Source organism: Pteropus medius, unplaced genomic scaffold (genome assembly GCF_902729225.1).
Source record: "Pteropus medius unplaced genomic scaffold, Ma_sr-lr_union100, whole genome shotgun sequence".
Taxonomy (NCBI): Eukaryota; Metazoa; Chordata; class Mammalia; order Chiroptera; family Pteropodidae; genus Pteropus; species Pteropus medius.
This window is the reverse complement of record NW_024354499.1, coordinates 3,436,162-3,454,978: the sequence shown is the minus strand read 5'-3', so window position 1 is coordinate 3,454,978 and position 18,817 is coordinate 3,436,162. Positions and strand designations below refer to the sequence as shown.

The 18,817-nt window shown below is 40.6% G+C and overlaps 1 protein-coding gene across 4 annotated transcripts in view; it reads left to right on the top strand.

Moving 5' to 3' along the window:
* The window catches only part of ADD2 (adducin 2), an 88,110-nt gene that overhangs the window by 1,251 nt on the left and 68,042 nt on the right, over positions 1 to 18,817 (top strand). Inside the window, exon 1 of one of the 4 annotated variants that reach the window (XM_039852511.1) lies at positions 7,700 to 7,720. The exons of the other annotated variants lie outside the window; for them this stretch is intronic. The gene's annotated coding sequence lies outside the window, so the exon portion shown is untranslated. Of the gene's footprint in view, positions 1 to 7,699; positions 7,721 to 18,817 lie in introns of those variants that run through there. 4 annotated transcript variants of the gene reach the window in all.

Genomic DNA, 18,817 nt, shown 5'->3' with positions numbered 1-18,817 from the left:
TTCCCACCCCCACCCGGAAAATAAGACGGAGAGGGGGAGAGAAAGAAAAAAGCCCCAACCCACACCCTATCAAATTCTTTTAAAAATTGTCATTTATCTGTGACACATGATTATTACCCATCTGTTTCTTTATGCCCACTCTTCCTTCCTTTCGCAGTTTGTCTTCTAAGATTTAACGGACTCACATGAGCCTTATAAATAACAGAAATCAAATCTCAGTTTTCCAAATGGACATTTTGTGTTTTATGAGTATCCCCAAAGGAGGGGAGCAAGTGAATGGAGAGGGCGGACTCCCCTCCTTTCACCTCTAGTGTGTGGATCCAGCTGGGATACATGAGATACTTAACTTGGGCAGTGAGGGGTGGGCTCATTGCGTGGATTTGAAAATCATGTTTCATTTTAAGGGAAAAATAGTTGGTCAACATTTGGAGTGAAAGTGCCTTAAATGAATAAGACTGGAGAAGTAACTGAAGTTTTGGACTTGCAAGTCATTCCACCCAGTAACATATGAATAGCATACATTAGAGAGTTTAAAAAGGGGGTTAGATCATTGAATATTTTCAGTTTATAATGTTACACCTTTATTCTGCAATGTGATCCAGATATTTCTCAATGCCTGTGGACCAGGATCTTGCCCAGACCCCCACCCCCAATAGGGCACAATAAAAGCAGACTTTTCAGTATTAGTATGATGTGAATACATTTTGGAGAACCACTAACGACAAATCATTCTTTAATCCAAATTCCATAACATTTTTGTAGCAAGTCCTATGTTCTTTCTCATCTACCAGAATTCTTTAGCCCTGTTAGAAATGCAATTGTCACATACACAATACACGACACTGCCTGAAATGACACACCACATAGTTTCTAGTCCTGGGCTGAATATGCTTTAAATATTAGTATAGTGCTGGAATTAGCAAATTTCTGCTATTCTTAAGAGTTTACAGGTGATCAGATGTGTTCGTTGGCAGAGATTTTAATGTCGATTTTTAAATATATATAAAAATGCTTTGACAAATATACTTATTACCCACATTGTTCCACAAGAGATTTAAGACAGTTTATAGGAATTCATAAAATATAGCAAGGCAGCCTAACTAAGAAGTAGATGGAAATGAAAACCAGGAAACTAAGTGTAGAGACATAAAATGGCATTAAGAATGGGACTAATGCAAAAATACAAGCATAAGACCCTCTATAATTTTCCTGAGGGGAAAACAAATGCAGCTCTCAACTTTCTAGTAGCTCATGCAAAAATGGAAATTGGCCAGCCCATGGGTCATATGTTTTATTTATTTGTTGACTCATTCACTCACTTGTTCACTCAACAAACATTCAGTGAGGACCTACTACTACATGCCACATTCTGTGAGACACAGACATGGTCTCTGCGCTGACGGCACTTACAGATGAATGCAAGAAACAGACATTTATGTAGAAATCTCTCTGATGAATGTATATTTACAAATTGTGATAAAAGCTTTGCAAGAAAAGCGTGAAACACAACATAACATGTTAGAACATAAAAACAAAATAAAAACTTTTTAAGAGAAGCACAACAATTCTTGATTCTAAGAGCCGAAAGGAACTTTTTTCAAATATGAAACAGTGTTTGGAATGGCATCTTCAATCGTGTCCTCATCAGATGCAGGATGGGTTGCCTTCAGATGTGTGTTTTTTTTTTAACTAGCATCTCTCCATGTAAGCTCATGTCACACTACACATCTCTCCGACCCCTAGGATTCTGAGGATATATGTATTTTGAGGGATCTGTGTCTTCTCTAAAATTAGTGATTTCTTTTCAGGGACATAACCTTAAATAATGAATAATAAAAATGTGTTCTGGAAAATCTGACGGCCACCCCAATACCAATGCTGAGGCCTCTGTTTGCTCTGTATTTTCCCATGTGAGCCAGGGGCAGGCCTGGTGTCTTGGATCACAGCACAAATGAGGAGAGGGGACTTGAAACAGGGGCATGTGGAGAGAGAGGTGAGGAGGCACAGGGTGCAGGCTTGCCAAACTCAAAAGAACAGCTCCTGGGGACCACTGCTGGACTGGCAAGGAATGCAGCTCTCATGCCAGTTCTACCCAAATATGGACCAAGCCTCAGCAATTTATTAGCAGCAGGTGTTGTAGTAAAAACGCAATGAAAAAGTTACTGTTGCTGGTTTCAGCAATAATTGGATTAGATTTCCATTTAATGAAGGGTAGTAACCCTCCAATAACTGCCTTATGTCCACAGCAATGACACAGGTAATTTGGTGTAATGATTAAGTGGAACTGGACTGTCTGACTTCAAATCCATTTTTCTACTTGCCAGCTAAGAGACTTCAGGCAAGTTAGTTAACCTCTCTGTTCTTCAGTTTCCTCTTATGTTAATATGTGGATAAATACATGGTATTGATTTCATAGTGATATTGTGAGGATTAGAGGTATTACATGTGAAAGACTCGCAGCATATAGTCAAGTTCAATAAATGTTAGCGATTATTACTAAGTTTATTAGTGTGAAGTGACACCTCATTTATGTAGGCACTTCAGGATGGTTTGAACTCCAGTAGAATCTTTAATTCTGATATCTGATTATCTTCAAGTAGCAAACACATTTTTGAGTTTACTCATATTGTTTTGCACAGCATGCTTTATACATTGTCTGCATTTGTATTTTTAAAGTCAAAATTCAGAAAATGATAACGTGTAGTAACTAGACCCGAGGCTATATCTTTCTATTGTTAAACCTTAAATGGTGTTTTAGTTTCAGCAAAACAATATTATCTGTTGCAGTGAATTAATTTTACTAATTTGATAAAGTTTGATAGTTGTATTTACTTGCACATTTGTTTTGGCATTTTAGTTATGTAAGAGCTATAAAGTATACGTGTTTGGAACTGGTCTTTATGAGTGTACATATTTAAGTAACATTTTAACAAAAGTGATTTAGGTCAGCCCCGGGTCCATGAGAAATTTTTTTCTTTCAAAAAAGGATTTCTATGTAGTTTACGCATTTTGAGCTATGTACAAGGACACACCCAAAATTCTTGGAAGAGAATTTTGTATCTCTAGAAGAGAAAGTGCAGCCCCAATATTTGACTGCCATAGTTTTAGCCTGCAAGAATTTTTTAAGGCAGTAACACCAAAACTGCCTCTGTATTCAACAACAGCAAAATCCCACAGATTCAAGGAGCACCTATGAAATGGCACGCTGCCGGAAAAGACTCTCCCTAACCTATCTTCCAAGATAAACTACGCATGGAAGCTTTGTCGATGTTATGGAATGAAGTGAAAAAAAGAAAAGCCTAGTCTCTGTGGAGTACAGTGTTCAATTGTATGGGTTAAAACAAATTTATTGATTATAATGTTCAAATCTATTGAAAAAATGTTTTGTACCTAAGTGATCTCTCAAAGATTACAATAAATGTTAGTTTCCTACCATAATCGTGTTTTTTGGTAGCTTTCCTTTTGATACATACGTATCATAGATGTAGACATAAATATTTCACAGAAATACACACACACACACACACACACACACATGCACAGAGTCATATTTGATGCCCAGGACTTAGGAGTTTCTTGGGATGAGGGACTTTCAGTGCTAAAGCCAGGACAGTGCCAGGCAAAGGAAGACGGAGACAGATCCCTCTCAGTTTCAGAGAATAGGGAAAGAACAATGGGCCCAGATTCTTTAAGGACTTTCTAGAAGATATGGTACAGATGATGCCAACCAACATCAGCCAGCTCATGATTCAACAAGGGTCTCTCCTGGGAAGAAGCAGGGACGTTCTCCCAGCCGAGTTCTAGAATATTCCTCAGGCTCACTGCACCAGGCATGGTGGGTTGTGGCACAGTTGGGTGAGGGTAGAGCTGTAAATCAAAAGGCCCTAGGAACTCTTATCAGCACCTTCAACCTGGGGTGTCTGGACCCCCAATCCTGACATATGCTGAGGGAGTCCCCAGTAAAGTGAGGCTTTAACATAGCCAGCTTCAACCCAGGTCAGTTCTGAATACCCCAACAGTTATAGCTCTAAATAAAGATATACATGAGTACATAAATGAATGCCACTTGGCCCAGCAGTAAATACTCCTAATATATTTGATCTGACACAGGACCTCACCCACAAACAACTCAGGCAGGACCTGGATGCCAAGGAGCTTAGGACGTAGTTGCCAGAAAACAAATTTCAGTGCTCCGTGTGATATCTGGAATGGTCTTCCCTTGGCCCAGCCTTAAAGTGGCAGGAAAAGACTTACAAGGAGCGAATCCCTCTGGCTTCTATGAATGGCAGCTCTAAGGACCATTTGACACCCTTAACCCCATCCTCACACACATACAAATAGCTGACTGGACCAGGCATGGACCTGTAAGGACTTGGAATTTCAGGACTGGTGGCCATATTAGGCCAAACGGGGGAGGGGAACAGGGTGAGGAAACAAGCAAACAAACCAACCCCCTCCGCCCCCCCGCCCCCCAAAAAAACCAAAACGCAGAAACAGACATGAGGGAAATCATGGGTCATCCCCCCACTTCCCTGCCAATTTAGACAAGAAGCCACTAGCTTCCTTGAGGTGGCCACAGTGATTCCCATTAGAGTAGCTTCTGCGAGTAGACTTTGGTCTCTATGTTGATGAGGTTGCCCTCCATCCTGCCTGGGCTCATTTTGCTTGTGTTTCCATTTCACACAGCCCCGCTGCTCCTGGCTGGAACTCTGGATTACTCTAGATTCTGGATTCTCTTCCTGACATTGAGCCCAACCTCCCTCCCTCCATCCACAGCAATCCTTCCTAAATCAGAATTGAATCTTGTCATTCCGCTACCCAAACTCCTTACCTATCTTTCCTGCTTACATCTTCTTCCTTCACACTGTACCCTCTCGGTCCGCTGAACCATCAGCTGAACTACCATCTTTCTGAACATTATCTCTCTCCCCTTCCCACCCGCTACCAGCTTCCTCACTTTTCACAGGCTCTTTTCTCCACCTTATATACCCTACCCCTACTTTTTGTCTGTCAAGATGCTTCTTTAAGAAAGCCAATCAAATACACAAACTTCTAGCAAGACTAATTAAGATAAAAAAGAAAAAAAAATGAACATTAGAAGTGATATGTAGAACAAAGAGATGAAGAGATTTGAAATCATAAGAACACTCTGCATTATTGGATACTAACATGTGAAAATCTTGATGAAATGGACAATTTTCACAGAAAATATCAACTACCAATATTTACTCCAGAAATTGAATGTCATGTTCCTGGATGGGAAGAATCAATGTTGCGAAGATGTCGACTGCTCACAGATTCTGTCGTGTGGATGGCAGCCTTCCTGGTAACCAGAAGTGATGCAGATTTGTTCCTATTTTTATATTCCTTTGGTAATTTTCTGTGGATCTTTGAAAGAGGTAGTTAAATGCTTGTGCTGAATTGTGAATCATTTTATTGAAGGGAAAGTCTATACATGTGTATTTAAATGTCTTTGTAAAAATGTTTTTCTTGAAGACCAAATGAATTTATTAAACTTTGAAATGTGTGGGGACTTTACGAAGACAGAATTTCATTTAACAATGGACATGATTTTCTGCCCACATTATTTTATTGAATATGAATTTCATCATGTTTGTTTTCTTTGCTCAACATGGAGCCTATATAAGAATCTCTTGACTTTTACTTTTAAAAATCTATGGTGAAAAGACACCAGAAAAATGAGGGTGGGTTCAGTTCTTTCTTTCCTGTGTCAGATGGCAGAGCATCCACACTGGTTATTTCAGCATTCCTTTATTTAGAATTTATTCTCCTTCCCTCTTAGCACCACATTTCCCTTAGATTCTTCCAACACCCTCATTTGTGTCCTAAATTAGCTACATCTGTTACCATAGTTATGCGGTATCTAGCTGAACCCATCTGTGCTTGTTCCAACAGTACTGTGCGTGAGACTTCCTTTCTCGTATTTCATAAAACATACCAATATTTTATTCTTCTTCTCCTGTCCCCAACCTTTATTGTTTTTAAGGCAATACATGTGCATAGTTAATCAGTCACACAAGACTGAAGGGCTTCTAACAAAAAGCAAGACTTCCTGCCCCACCCCAAATCCTTTATCCAAGGGCAAACGACTGTGTTTAGCTGTGTTTCCATTCTGTATCTCAAAATAATATGCAGATATTGCTGTGTCTGAATTTATCAACTTCGATCATCATCTGGTGACTTTCTGCTGTGAAAGCCAAGGATGTAACTTATTTACACCATACCTACATCTCCTCACCACCTTTCATCCCTGCCACTCCAGCCAAAAAATTTATTAAAACCAGATTTTGCATTTCACGACTGTTGACTAGGTCATTCGACTCTCTCCTCTGCAAGATAAGGGTATTATCACCACCTCACCTTGCCTGCTTCCTCCTTCTTTCTAGCTGAACATTTACTTTTGCATTATCAAAATTGATAAAATATTCATTCTATTCCACAGCCATAGTTGGTTTCTATGGTTTGTCTATAAGGTAATTCTAAAAGCTGAAAACTCTTCAAGTGTTCAGGACCTAATGGAGAAACTACGTGAGCTAAGCTAGCGTGTCCTTGCGGGGGGAGGGGCCACTGGCGTTCTCTACCTGGATGAGAAGGAAGGGTCTGAGGGTGCCAAAGCCTCTTTGTTCAGAAAGTAAATCTGCACAAGAAATTTGTTGCCTCTATGTTTCCATCTAATTTGGAGATTACTGCTTCATTTTTTCAGCCTTAGCAATCATCGTTAAAATTGAAAACAGTTTGGAGATACTGCTATATATATCTTAACTCTGTTAAAGCCACAGTCTGTAAAACTGTTGTCGGCTTTGAAGCCTGTACTTGTTATATTTAGTTCTGAGCTGAAGATATACCAAGATTAAGAATGTCAAAGAATGTTTAAAAAATCTCCTTTTAACTGTTTAATATATTTATGGATGAAATCCAATATCTAGGCTTTATCTCAAAATTATCTTTTTATGGGAGGATAAAGAGGGTTAGAGGTGAATTAAGATAGACTGTAAGTTGATAATTGTTGGGGCTGGGTATTATCTATCATATAAACTGGCACTTTGTTTTGAGTGAAAGGAGGTGCAATTAACAATTATACCGAAACAAGAGGTGTAACCTGGACTCTCTTGGGCAAACTGCTAGGTGATGGGTTCTTGGGGCTCATTATAGTATGCTCTCTAATTCTGTATACTTTCAAATTTTTCCATAATTAAAAAAAGATCTGTTGTTTTGTCCTGTTTGCTGTTTTATTAAAATTGGAGCTTTTCATTAAGTCTGCTGGGAAGTGAGGAGCAGGCCAAGAAAGCGGGGCTTCTATTTGCAAAGCCACTCCTCATGCTGATCTGTAACTATCTTGGTGTCTCTCCTATTCAAGGTACTTCATTATCTTTAACCTGCTAAACTATTCTTTCAGTTAGTAAGGTTTTGAGAAGGTCTCCATTCCCACTTTGTAATTCCCATGGCCCATCATAACTTGTTTTAATAATGTTTTTGCTGCTGTAGTTGTGAGGTGATGTGGGCGAGGCTCTTGGACAAGGCAGCAAGGGTGGGCTCTGCCTTTCAGGATGTCAGTCATTTTGATTTTGCCAATCAGAGGGCCCAGGTGACTGTGGATTTGTAATAAGATCCTTTGTGCCCTATTCAAGGAGGGGCCGAGATGGATGACTGCCCAGATCCCAGATGGCACTTTGGAAGGATTCTGAAAGTATCGGGCAAGGTACTACATCATATGTGGGTTCTTTCAAGGCTAGAATGCTTCTACTATAGGATCAGAAACCAGGTTTTTAAAATGCTCTTCGTGTTGCTGATATATTTACTATTGTGTTCCCCCGGTATTGTACAGAAGGTCATTTTTTTTTTTAAACAGTATTGTATGAAAACTATGCAGTACCTCTGCACAGGTTCTCTGCTGTGGGTCTAGAGGGTCACTTTTTATTTTATTTATTTGTGTTTTTAAAGTCAAGCATGTTGAGATATGATCTATATGTATAGTAAAATTCACCTTTCTTAGATGTATAGTTCTATGAATTTTAATAAATATATACAGTCACGAAACTTCCACCACAATCAAGGGTTTAAAAAGTTCCCTTAGGCCCCTTTGTAGTGAATCTCCTCCATTCCTACAGCTCCTGGCAACCACCCATTTGTTTTTGGTTTTGCCTTTCCGTAATGTTATGTAAATGGGATCAGACAGTGTAGCCTTTTGTGCCTGACTTCTTTTACCTTGCACAGTGTTTGTGAGATTCATCCGTGTTGTTATAATGCTAACAGTTCAGTTTTTGGATTGCTGCATAGTATTCCTTTGGATAGCTGTACCACAATTTGTTTAGCCTTCACCCAGTAAAGGACATTTGGATTATTTCCAGTTTTTGACAATTATGAATAAAGCCATTGTATGTACTGGAAGGCAGGTTTTTGTGTAAACACAAGATTATAATTCTCTGCCATGTGATGTGGTAAGTGTATGCTTAACTCATAAGAAACTGCCAAATTCTTTCCAAAATAACTGTACATACCATTTTGCATTCCCACCAGAAGTGTATAAGGATTCTAATTGCTCTGCATGTGGTATTGCTTTTTTTTTTTTTTTTTTTTTAATTTTAGCCATTATGATTGGTGTGGGCTAGTATCTCATGGTGATTTTAATTTGCAATTCTCCAATAATCAATGACATTGAGCATCTTTTCATGAGTTTGAATATCATAGTATCTCTTCTTTGGTTGTTTCTTGTTTTTTAAATGTCAGTAAGGTTCTGCCATTCTCAAGCAAACAGGGAAGCATGTTTCCTTAGTCTCAAAGGGGGAGCAGAAGAATAATGCAGGGGGAGTGGAATGAGGGGAAGTGGGGAAAGCTGCCTAAGAGGAAGGTGATGTCAGGGATGTAAAGTCAGGTCCTGGGGTATCTGATCCTTCCCTCCTGCACAGGCCCCTTCTGGAGTTCTTCTCTGGAGGATTTTGTGGTTTGTATTGAGAGGCTGCTCCTTAGGGAAGGAGGGAGGAAGAGAGGAAGACAGCTGTAATATTGATTCCATTATTTTTTATTTGCTTACTTCAAGTTCTGTTCTTTATACCTTTAGTTCAGCAATGTCTCTTTAAAATAGACAAATAGACAGATAGTAGACCTACTGTTAATTTTGGGAGGGTGAAGAGAAGGTGCATAAAAGATGTTCAAGAAAATATATGTTTAAATTTGATTGACGTAGGGACTAGAAGATATATTTGTACAGTCATATTAACAGCAGCACTATTTACAACCTATAAAACATGGAAGCAACTCAAGTGTGGATAAGGAAAAGGTGGTATATACATACAATGGAATATTATTCAGCCTTAAAAGGAAGGAAATTCTGACATATACTACAACATAAATAAACCTTGAGGACATAGACTAAGTGAAATAAATAGGCACAGAAAGACAAATACTGTATGATTCCACTTATATGAGGTACTTAGAATAGTCAAATTCATAGAGATAGAAAGTAGAATGGTAGTGGCCAGGGGCGGGGTGCACGTGGGGTTAGTGTTTAATGAGTATAGAGTTTCAGTTTTGTAAGATGAAACGAGTTACGGAGATGAGTGGTGGTGATGGCTGCACAGCATTATGGATGTATTTAATAACACCGAACTGTTCATATTTAAAAAAAGTTAAGATGGTAAATTTTATGTTAGGTGTATTTTATAGCCATAAAAAAATTTTTTTAATGTGCCATTGAGGTATACTGGCAATGATGAGTAATTTATCACAGTGGTAGGTAAGTTTATAAGGTGTGACTATGCGTATCAGTCATTCAGTCAGTCAACAAGTGTTTACTGAACACCCTCTATGAGCAACTACTGTTGCAGGTGCTGAGGATGCCATGGTCAATCAGGAGGTCACGCTCTAGTAAGGAGAGAAAGATGCTAAATGTGAAAACAAAGAAACAGTGCCAGGCACTGATACCTGTACAAAAAGTAAATTCAGATAATGAGAGAGAGTGACCACAGAGGCTGTTTTATCCAGAGTGGCCAGGGAAGGCCTCTCTGGGGACGTGACTTAGAGCTGACTTAGGTGGATTAGTGGGACTGGGTCGGAGGATGAGGTAGTGCTGGCTGATTGCATGCATTTCATTTTGCTATTTGAAACAGCATCGTTGGCTGAAAGTGGGAGTGAGGAGGGTGTGGAGGAGATTTAAGGAGAGATAAGAGTCTACGCCAAGGAAGGGCAGGTTGCCAGGCAATGCTAGGAAATCATTGGAAAGGTGTGGATGGAATTTTAAAATGAGTACTATCCGCAGAGTTGCGTGCAGGAGTCAACTACTCAGATGTACACCAGGAGCAAGGTCATGTAGCATTTCACCAAAGGTGGGGTTCTCACATTCCGTGAGGCGAGAACAGCAATGGAGAGAGGGACAGAGGAGTCAGAGGTGTTTTGCAAGGAAATGATTACCCAGCTGAACAGGAGAGATGTGAAGAGTGAAGTTTGGGGGTAGATAGTGAAAAAGTGAGTAGAAGGTCTCAGAGACATTGGAGAATTGCTAGAGGGGGGATATCAGAGTAAGTGAGCTGGAAGGGGATGGTCAAGGAATAGGATGTGAAATCCAGATGTTGGCGGTGGTGATCTTATTGTTGACAGCAAGATCTAGGGTATATGACCATGGAAGTGGGTGGCTGAGGCTGGGGTGAAAGTAGAGATAATTGGCCTTAGAGGCCGAGGAACTGTAAGGCTGGGTGTTGAGCAGATTGCTGTGGGGATGTGTACCTGAAGTAATCAGGAAAGAGAAAGGTTAGTGGTGGAGGGGAAATGGTGAAGTCACCAGTGAACAAGGCGAGTGACCAGGAGAGTGGTAGAGGATAGCCACAGGGGCAGGGGGGTGATAGGAAGTCTGTCTAGTTGGAAGACGTGCGGTCCCAGGGCAATGAGGTTTTTGAAGCAGTGGAAATAGATGGAGGTGGGGTTAGGGCACAAGGAGGCTGTCTACACTGTTCCCAGGTCCTGAGTATGCTCAGGGGAGAGTCAGGCTTTAGATTTGATTTTTGGATCACAGAAATTGGCTTTATGTAGAGAATGCTGCAAATCATTATGTGATTATTCAATGACATTGGTTTCCAAGCAGGAAGGAAGATAACCAAGGAGGCATTATTGACTGTGGCCTTGTTCAAAACTCACGTAAAGGCAATTAACAGTGTCTGGTGTTGTTTACCAAACTACTAATCTCATGAGAGACCTCCCAGCAGTTCTCGCGAATTATGAGAAGAGAAGGAAAAACTTCCTCTCTTGAGGCATCTTGTGTTCTCCTGTCATTAATTCCCGCATCACCCTCGGCCGTAAATCTCATGGAGAGGACGAAAGGCTTCTGTCCTTTCGTATCACCATCTTGCTTTGGCTCTGTGATGACTCCCTTGTCTAACCTTGCTCTGCTGACGGTGACCTTTAACATAATAAACTGCTTATGGGAATAATGAGGATAGATGGAGAAGATGCGCTTTCTCATAATTCATGGCTCATGCATCAGAGCAGGACAGTTTTGGGAGCATGTGATGGGAAAGCGTGGGTTTTCTCAAATGCGTGGCCAAAAATCTCAAAATACCTCATACTACCTGGCAATCTTGATGCGTTTACTTTTCCACCTCCAAAATAACTAATTCACTCCTCCTTTTAAAAAAATCTCCTTCCCTACCCACCCCACCCACCTTGCTGGGTGCCTCCAACTCCATTAAGAAACAGAAGCAATGAGCTGAGTGGCCCTGCTTCTGTCAGGGGGCCATCCTTCCTCTGGGCCCTGAGCCCCGTTTCCTCTCATCTTCTCAAAAACATCACTCCAATAATCGGTCTTTTTTTTCCCTCTTTTCTCTTACTTAACCCACCACCAACTCCGTCTTTCTCTTCTCTTCTCTCTCCTCTCCCTTCTCTTCTCTCTCTTTCCTTCCTTTCCTTTTCTCTTCTTTTCTTTCTTTCTTTCCTTCCTTGTTCTTTTTCTTCCTTCAGAATTATTCCTTCTCTTCTCTCTCTCCCACTCTCAATTGCAGCGTTCCCATCAGCATTGAGGCTTGCTCCAATATCTCCTACGTAAGCATCTCAGCTACTATCCCATTTCTCTCTTTAATGCTCTCAGCAAAACTCCTTGCCGTTGTTACCTTTGCTCACTGTCTCACTTCCTCTTCTCCACTTGGTCTACTGTCCTCTCTGTGCTACTGAGTCTGCTCTTGTCAAGGTCACTGATGACCTCTTTGTTGCCAAATCTAATGGCCTCTTCTCTGTTCTTTTCTTACTTAACCCCCTAGCTGCATTTAATACGGTGGATCACTTCTTGAAACATTCTGTTGTCTGGTTTCTGGGACCCTTCAGTCTCCTGGGTTTTCCTCTGCTTCACTGGATGTCTCTCCTCTTCCTCTGTAGGGTTCCCTTCTCCTCTACCAGACCTCGAATGTGGAGAACCTCATGACTCTGCTCTGGGCCACCCAGTGTTCTTTACTAACTCTCCCTAGGGGAGCTCATCCAGGCCTTACCTTTAAAATCATTTATATGCTGAGGAGTATAAAGTCTCTATCTCCCTAGAACTCTAGCTTACTGCTTCTCAAACTTTACATGCATATGGATCATGTGGGGATCTTGTTAAAATGCAGATTCTGATTCTACTGGTCTAGAGTGGGGTCTAAGATTCTGCATTTCCTACAAGCTCCAAGATGGTGCTGATGCTGCTGGCCTTGGGATCTTACTCTGAGTAGTGTTGAGTGATGAGGCTACATATTTGCCATTTCCACGTGGATGTCTTACAGGCATCTCAGACCAAAGCTAACATGACCCTATCAGAGTTTTTGACTTCTTTCCTCAAATCACTTTCCTCGGCAGTACATCATCCTCCCAGTTGCTCATGCCCCAAGTCTTAGAATTATTTGTGTCCCCCAAAATTTATATGTTGAAACTTTATCCCCATTGTGATGGTATTTGGTGGTGGGATCTTTGGGAGGTGATTAGGTCCAGAATTGGGATTAATGTCTTTATACAAGAGATCTCAGAGCTGTTCCTTGCCTCTTCCACCACGTGAGGACATAGTGAGAAGATGGCCATCTATGAATCAGGAAGGGGCGTTCACCGGATACTGAATCTGTCAGCTCTCATCTCCCTGGAGACTTCCAGCCTCCAGAACTGTGAGAAATACATTTCTGTTGTTTATAAGCCACCCAGCCTATGGTATTTTATTATAGCAGCCTGAGCTGACTAAGATAATAATATACGTTTGTATTTAAATGTATTTAAGGTCTAATTAGCACAACAACCCTGTAAGATAGATGGTATTATTAATCTGATTTTTTTGGATGAGAGAAGTGGACACATAATAGGCAATAAATAAATCTTTATGGATCGAGTAAATTAACAAACTTTACAACTAATAACGATGTAACCCTATATAGACCTGCGGTTTATATCTTTAAAAAATCCAGTTCATCCTTTTGGTTTATTTTTCTGCTTTGTTGTAAGTATAATAGTCAATTATGCTATTGATATACATGGAGAGATAGGGAGGCAGTATTTATTTTGAGGTTTCTTTGTCCTTGCTAAGCACAATTAACTTGTAAATATCCATAGACAAATGTTCAAATAGTGTGCATATTACAGAACCTTTGGCTTTTTCAAACCACCTTTGAAAAGGGTTATATGCATTTAAAACATTAAAGTTATTTATGTCTGATAATTACAATATTGTGATGTGTCTTATGAAAACATTGTGTTTAGTGTGTCCTTGAAAAAAGCAGGGATACTTTTATTTCTCATTACATCACTGCATTTTCTATAACCTGTGAGATATATAGTGAGATAATGACATTTAAGCTCCAAGATATATTCTTTTCCTAAGCTTTCTTTGCCTATGTCAATGTTGAGAGTATCGTGTTCTGTGTTGGCCATCACACTTACAAGGTATGATCAGAAGTGGCTGGGGTTCAGGAAAAAGCAACCTACATGGTCAGGTAGATGGAAGCTGGTTCTTATGAAGACTTCTGAAGGGACTTGGGTTGTTTAGATTGGAGAAGAACAGGTTAAGCCACTACTTTGCTATGCTATTTATTTTAAAGGAAGTCTTTTAATAATGTTGTTTGTAAAATAAAGACATCTTTTATAATGTGAAAGTTTACTTATTTTTATAAATGTGAGTTTCTCTCAAGAGTGGGAAAGGGAGATGTACATTCATTATTGTCTTTATAAATCCCATTACAGCCTTCTCTTAAGAATCAGTTGTCTTTTCTAGAACTTTCTATATGCCAAAGCAAACACTGCACCAAACATAATACTGCATATCTTTCTCTAGCTCTGTTCAAAGAAATATCCTAGAGCGTAAGATTTTTTTTATATAAATGAACTCAGAAAAGCTCAAAAGGAGCCTTAATCATTAGTCAGGGCCTTTCTGTCTTTATGTTTCTTAGTAACATGTGTCAAATGTCACATAAGTAAAACATTCCCACTGGAATCCCTGCAAGTTCAAGTGGAAGGGACCGTAGAGACCTTCCAGTCTAGCCCCTGAGTTACAGAGATCAGGCAGATGAAGCCGAGAGAAGACAAAGCACTGACCCAAGGCGAGGCACATAATTACTGGCGAATCCGGGGTTCCTGAGAAGTTGTTCTTCAGGGTATTGCTTTCTAAATGTCAACTTCTTTACTTTTTTTAACATCAAAGTTTTCAAGATGCCATTTAATTTCAAAGAAAAGAGACAGGAGGAATATAAGTTCCTTATAAGAATCTCAAATATGGTGGAGAGGGTGGATGGGGCTGATGCAGGCTCTCTAGATGGCTACGCTTCTATATTGAGCCTTAATTTTCATCACTGGATAGAGGGGAAAAAATTACAATTTAAACTTTGTTGCAATGTTACAAAGTATATTAGTTTTTAGGGTCACCTTAACAAACTACTACAATTGAGTAGTTTAAAACAACAGAAGTTGATTCTCTCACAATTCGGGAGGCTGGATGTCTGAAATCAAGGTGTTCACAGGGCCATGCTCCCTCTGAAGGCTCTAGAGAAGAATCCTTCCTTGCCTTTTCCTACCTTCTGGTGGTTGCCAGCAATTCTTGGTGTTTCTTGGCTTGCAGCTGCATCACTCCAATCTCTGCCTCCATTATCACATGGCCTTCTCTTCTGTGTCTGTCTGTCCTCTGTGCCTCTATATATCCAAATCTCCCTCTCTTTATAAGGACCGCCACCATCGGATTCAAGGCCCATCTTAATCCACTATGACTTTATCTTAACTTTCCACGAAGACCCTACTTCTAAGTAAGGTCACATTCACAGGTTCCAGTTGTAGATGACTTTTTGGGAGACACTGTTCAGCACAGTATGTAAAGTTGCAATAATTTTATGTTTTGATTTTGCTAAGAATTTATATTTGTACATCTTGTGTCCAGGAAAGAGAGAGGGACAGAGAGAGAGAGACAGACAGAGAGACAGACAGACAGAGACAGACAGAGACAGAGAGACCAAGAGATCGAGAGAGAGAGAGAAAGAGACAGAGACAGAGACAGAAAGAGATAGAGCATGAGAGAGAACCTGCTTCCTAAAGTTTATCCTGTTGTTGGGCATATTGTACCTTGGACAAAATTGAGGTTCTGTTGGAAGGAAGATGGGAAGGTGAGTATTGCCTATGCAGCTGGCAGTGACTGCCATGCACATAATTTCACATGGTGTTAGTGACCAGGAGATTACCCTTGTTAAAAATTTGTCCTCATTGTTCTTCACAAGACAGTGCTTCCTATAGAAGTCCAGGTTTTTAGCATCAGCCTCCAAGTTTAATCCTGCCAAACATTTTAGCTCAGTACAACTCAAGCAGTATGAGCGCCCATACTTGTATGGCACCATGCTACACTTAAGTGCCTTTTAAATTATTTAATGGTTTGATGTGTGTTTGTACTCCTAAGCTAATTGCATTTTCTTTAATGTGCTTTAAGTGAATTTGGAGCTTCCCTCTTTGCATATGCTTAAATACATAGCTGCCATGTTTAAAGTAATACACTCGGAATGCATTATAGAAGCATCTTTTGGCCAACATTTAAAGCAATAAGTAGGCAGAGGCTCCTACCTCCTCAGAGATAACTGATGCTGCCTTATGGCCCAGCAGACCTTGTCAGTGGTGGGGGGTCTTCACTGATTCCTGCTCTGGTCACATTCTAATCACCAGGAGAGTCAAAGCACATGCCTTTGTTCTTCAGTAGGACCTGCAGCGAGGAGTCCTTTGTAAGAGAAGGAACGAAAAAGGTCTCTTCTCCATTTGGTTCTCTTCCTTTTTCTGTGTGTGTTCAGGGAGGCACACAGGCCAGAGAAAAGGAGGCCATTTAGTGCAGTGTAAAATGGCTTAGCCTGACAATAACGCAGCAGACAGTAATATGAAAGATAAAGACAGACATCTACTATGGATTCCAAAAATGATTTCTTTTTGATCTCTGCTTGAGCACGTGACATTTCTAATCCTACCTGGAGGCAGGTAAACAGGATGAAAGGACCCACATGATAAGGCAATCAGGTCATCAAACCTGAGAACAGGAATGTTCTTCTCAAGTGAGGGCCTGCTGGCTGGGGGAAAAACCATCATGAAGATTGTGCCATTCTCCAATCTCTGCTACGAATACAAGCTCTTTCCTTCTGTTCTGGGTAAAGGTAATCAACCTGGGATGTCAAAACACCTTTTTTCCTATTAGTAAAAACAGCAAAAAAAGATTTTTTTAACCATTAAAATTTTATGTCCTTATAAATTTCTAAGAAAGCACAGGTCACACGGGCCTCATATCCAAAGGCAGCAGCCAAAAGGAGCAATTTTCCTGGTACAATTTTGGTAGTTGACTTACTGTACAAAAAGGAAAAAAAAGAAGAATTTGAAATTGTAATCCCCCTGAGTGCAAAGGAAATGATCTGTTTATCATTGAGTAATGTTTTAGAAAGGTCAGTCTGAAAAACTGGTTCCTGAGCTACTGACCCATAAAGAAATACTATCCATGGAAAATGTGTGTAGAAAGTATAAGGAAAAGGGTAATGTAGCAGAAGACAGGATGAGTTTCTCCTGTCCGAGTGACTGTGCTGTGACATGATGGGAGAGCCCACGGCATGATGGGAGAGCCCATGGCATGATGGGAGAGTGTTTGCCACAGAGCTGTGGATTGCGATCTCAAGACCTGGCTTCCTTGTTTGAATCCACCGTTGGACTCTCAATTCCTGGAGTGCAGGGACTGTTTGAAAAATCTTTGCTGTCTCCAAGCACTTAGCCCAGTGCCTCATTTGGTCTTCAAAAGCTGACATAAGTAGCGACATTAGGAAAGCAATAATGTCCAAGTAGATCCATCCAAAACCATTTATCTCATCAAAAACATTTGGCTCAAATGCTAATCCAGCAGCCCCAGGCAGTGCTCAGTGGAGGGAAGCCCAGCCAGGGGGTAGTTGTTGTCTTGCGGGTGAGTGTGGATGAGACCTGGAACTCTAGGATTCCACAGGCCAAGAGGGCTCAGCGAATACCTAGAGGTACACAGATAACAAACTACCAAATAAACACTTGGCCACAAGTATTTTGACTCCCAGGCCATCGATTTCCCATCTCACCCCATTCTGGGAGGTGGCAGAGTCAGACTGCCTGAATTAGAATCCCGATTGTCCCCACTTACTAGCAATGTGACCATGGACACATCTCTTCACCTCTCTTGCTCAGTTTCCTCATCTTGGTGGTACCTATCTCATTAAGATTATCGTGAGGTTAAAAAGAATTAGTGCATGGGGTGAGTGCCTGGCCCCATGAATTCTTCCATAAATCCTAGCATCTCTGTTACTACTGATGCTTTTCATATTTGCATCTTCTTTAAGGCCCCAGAATGAGAAGGAATCTGAGTAGTATGCTAGGTACTGAAATTGATGAGAATCATCAGAGAGACTCACCATGATAAATAATTTCACTACCCACTGATGGGCTTGGAGGACAAGTCTCTTAATTCAGCTTGAGAAATCAGAGGAAACTTCACAAAGGGGTTGGCATTCAAGCTGGGCCTTACAGAGCAACTTGGGACACTCTTGCTTGATTTGATTTTTCCTTGGAAAAACCCTTTTAAGCACAAACGCTCTTTTTAAAAATTTATTGGGTGCTATTTGATAAGTGATAACCACAGTTGCAGGCTCACTAGCTTGTTACTATTCCAGTTCTGTCAAGGGGATATTTATTATTTACAACTTTTTGCCACCATTTACATAACCTGCAGGTTTTAAAAATAAATTTGTTTCACTGTGAATTTAGATTAGAATAGTCCTTGTTTTGGCAATAATCTACATGGAGAGATATTTATGTAATTTATACAGTTAATCTGTTTCTCTAACTGTCAGCTGCAGGGGCTGGGCTCAATTTATCTCCTCTCTGCAGGGTCTTCTGTCGTCCTTGGATACTCACCTCACATATGTCCCTGAGAATATGCAACTGATTAATCATAAAAATGATGACATTCCTTGGAATAATTGGACATTATAGGAGAGCATCTGCTGTGCTTTCTCCAGAGGGAGGGGCAGGCAATCTTCTAGTCAGCACAGAAAGCTGCTCTCCCTGGGGGAATGTGCTCTGAGGCAGACGTCTGGCTGTGGATGGGGATCTGGCCTCCAGCACATGGCATTTCCCTGCTTTGTGCTGGGACGGTAGAAACCCACATTAACCTTAGAGATGTGGCTGTGCCGCAGGAGGAGACCAGCCCCCTTTATGTCTAAGTACCACTTCCATATACCTAAGGCCTCCCTGCAGCCTAAACTTGCTCCATCTCTGGTTCTATATTTTGTGGCATTATGTGGGAAAAGGGTGTGGCATAAAACAAAACAAAACAAAACAC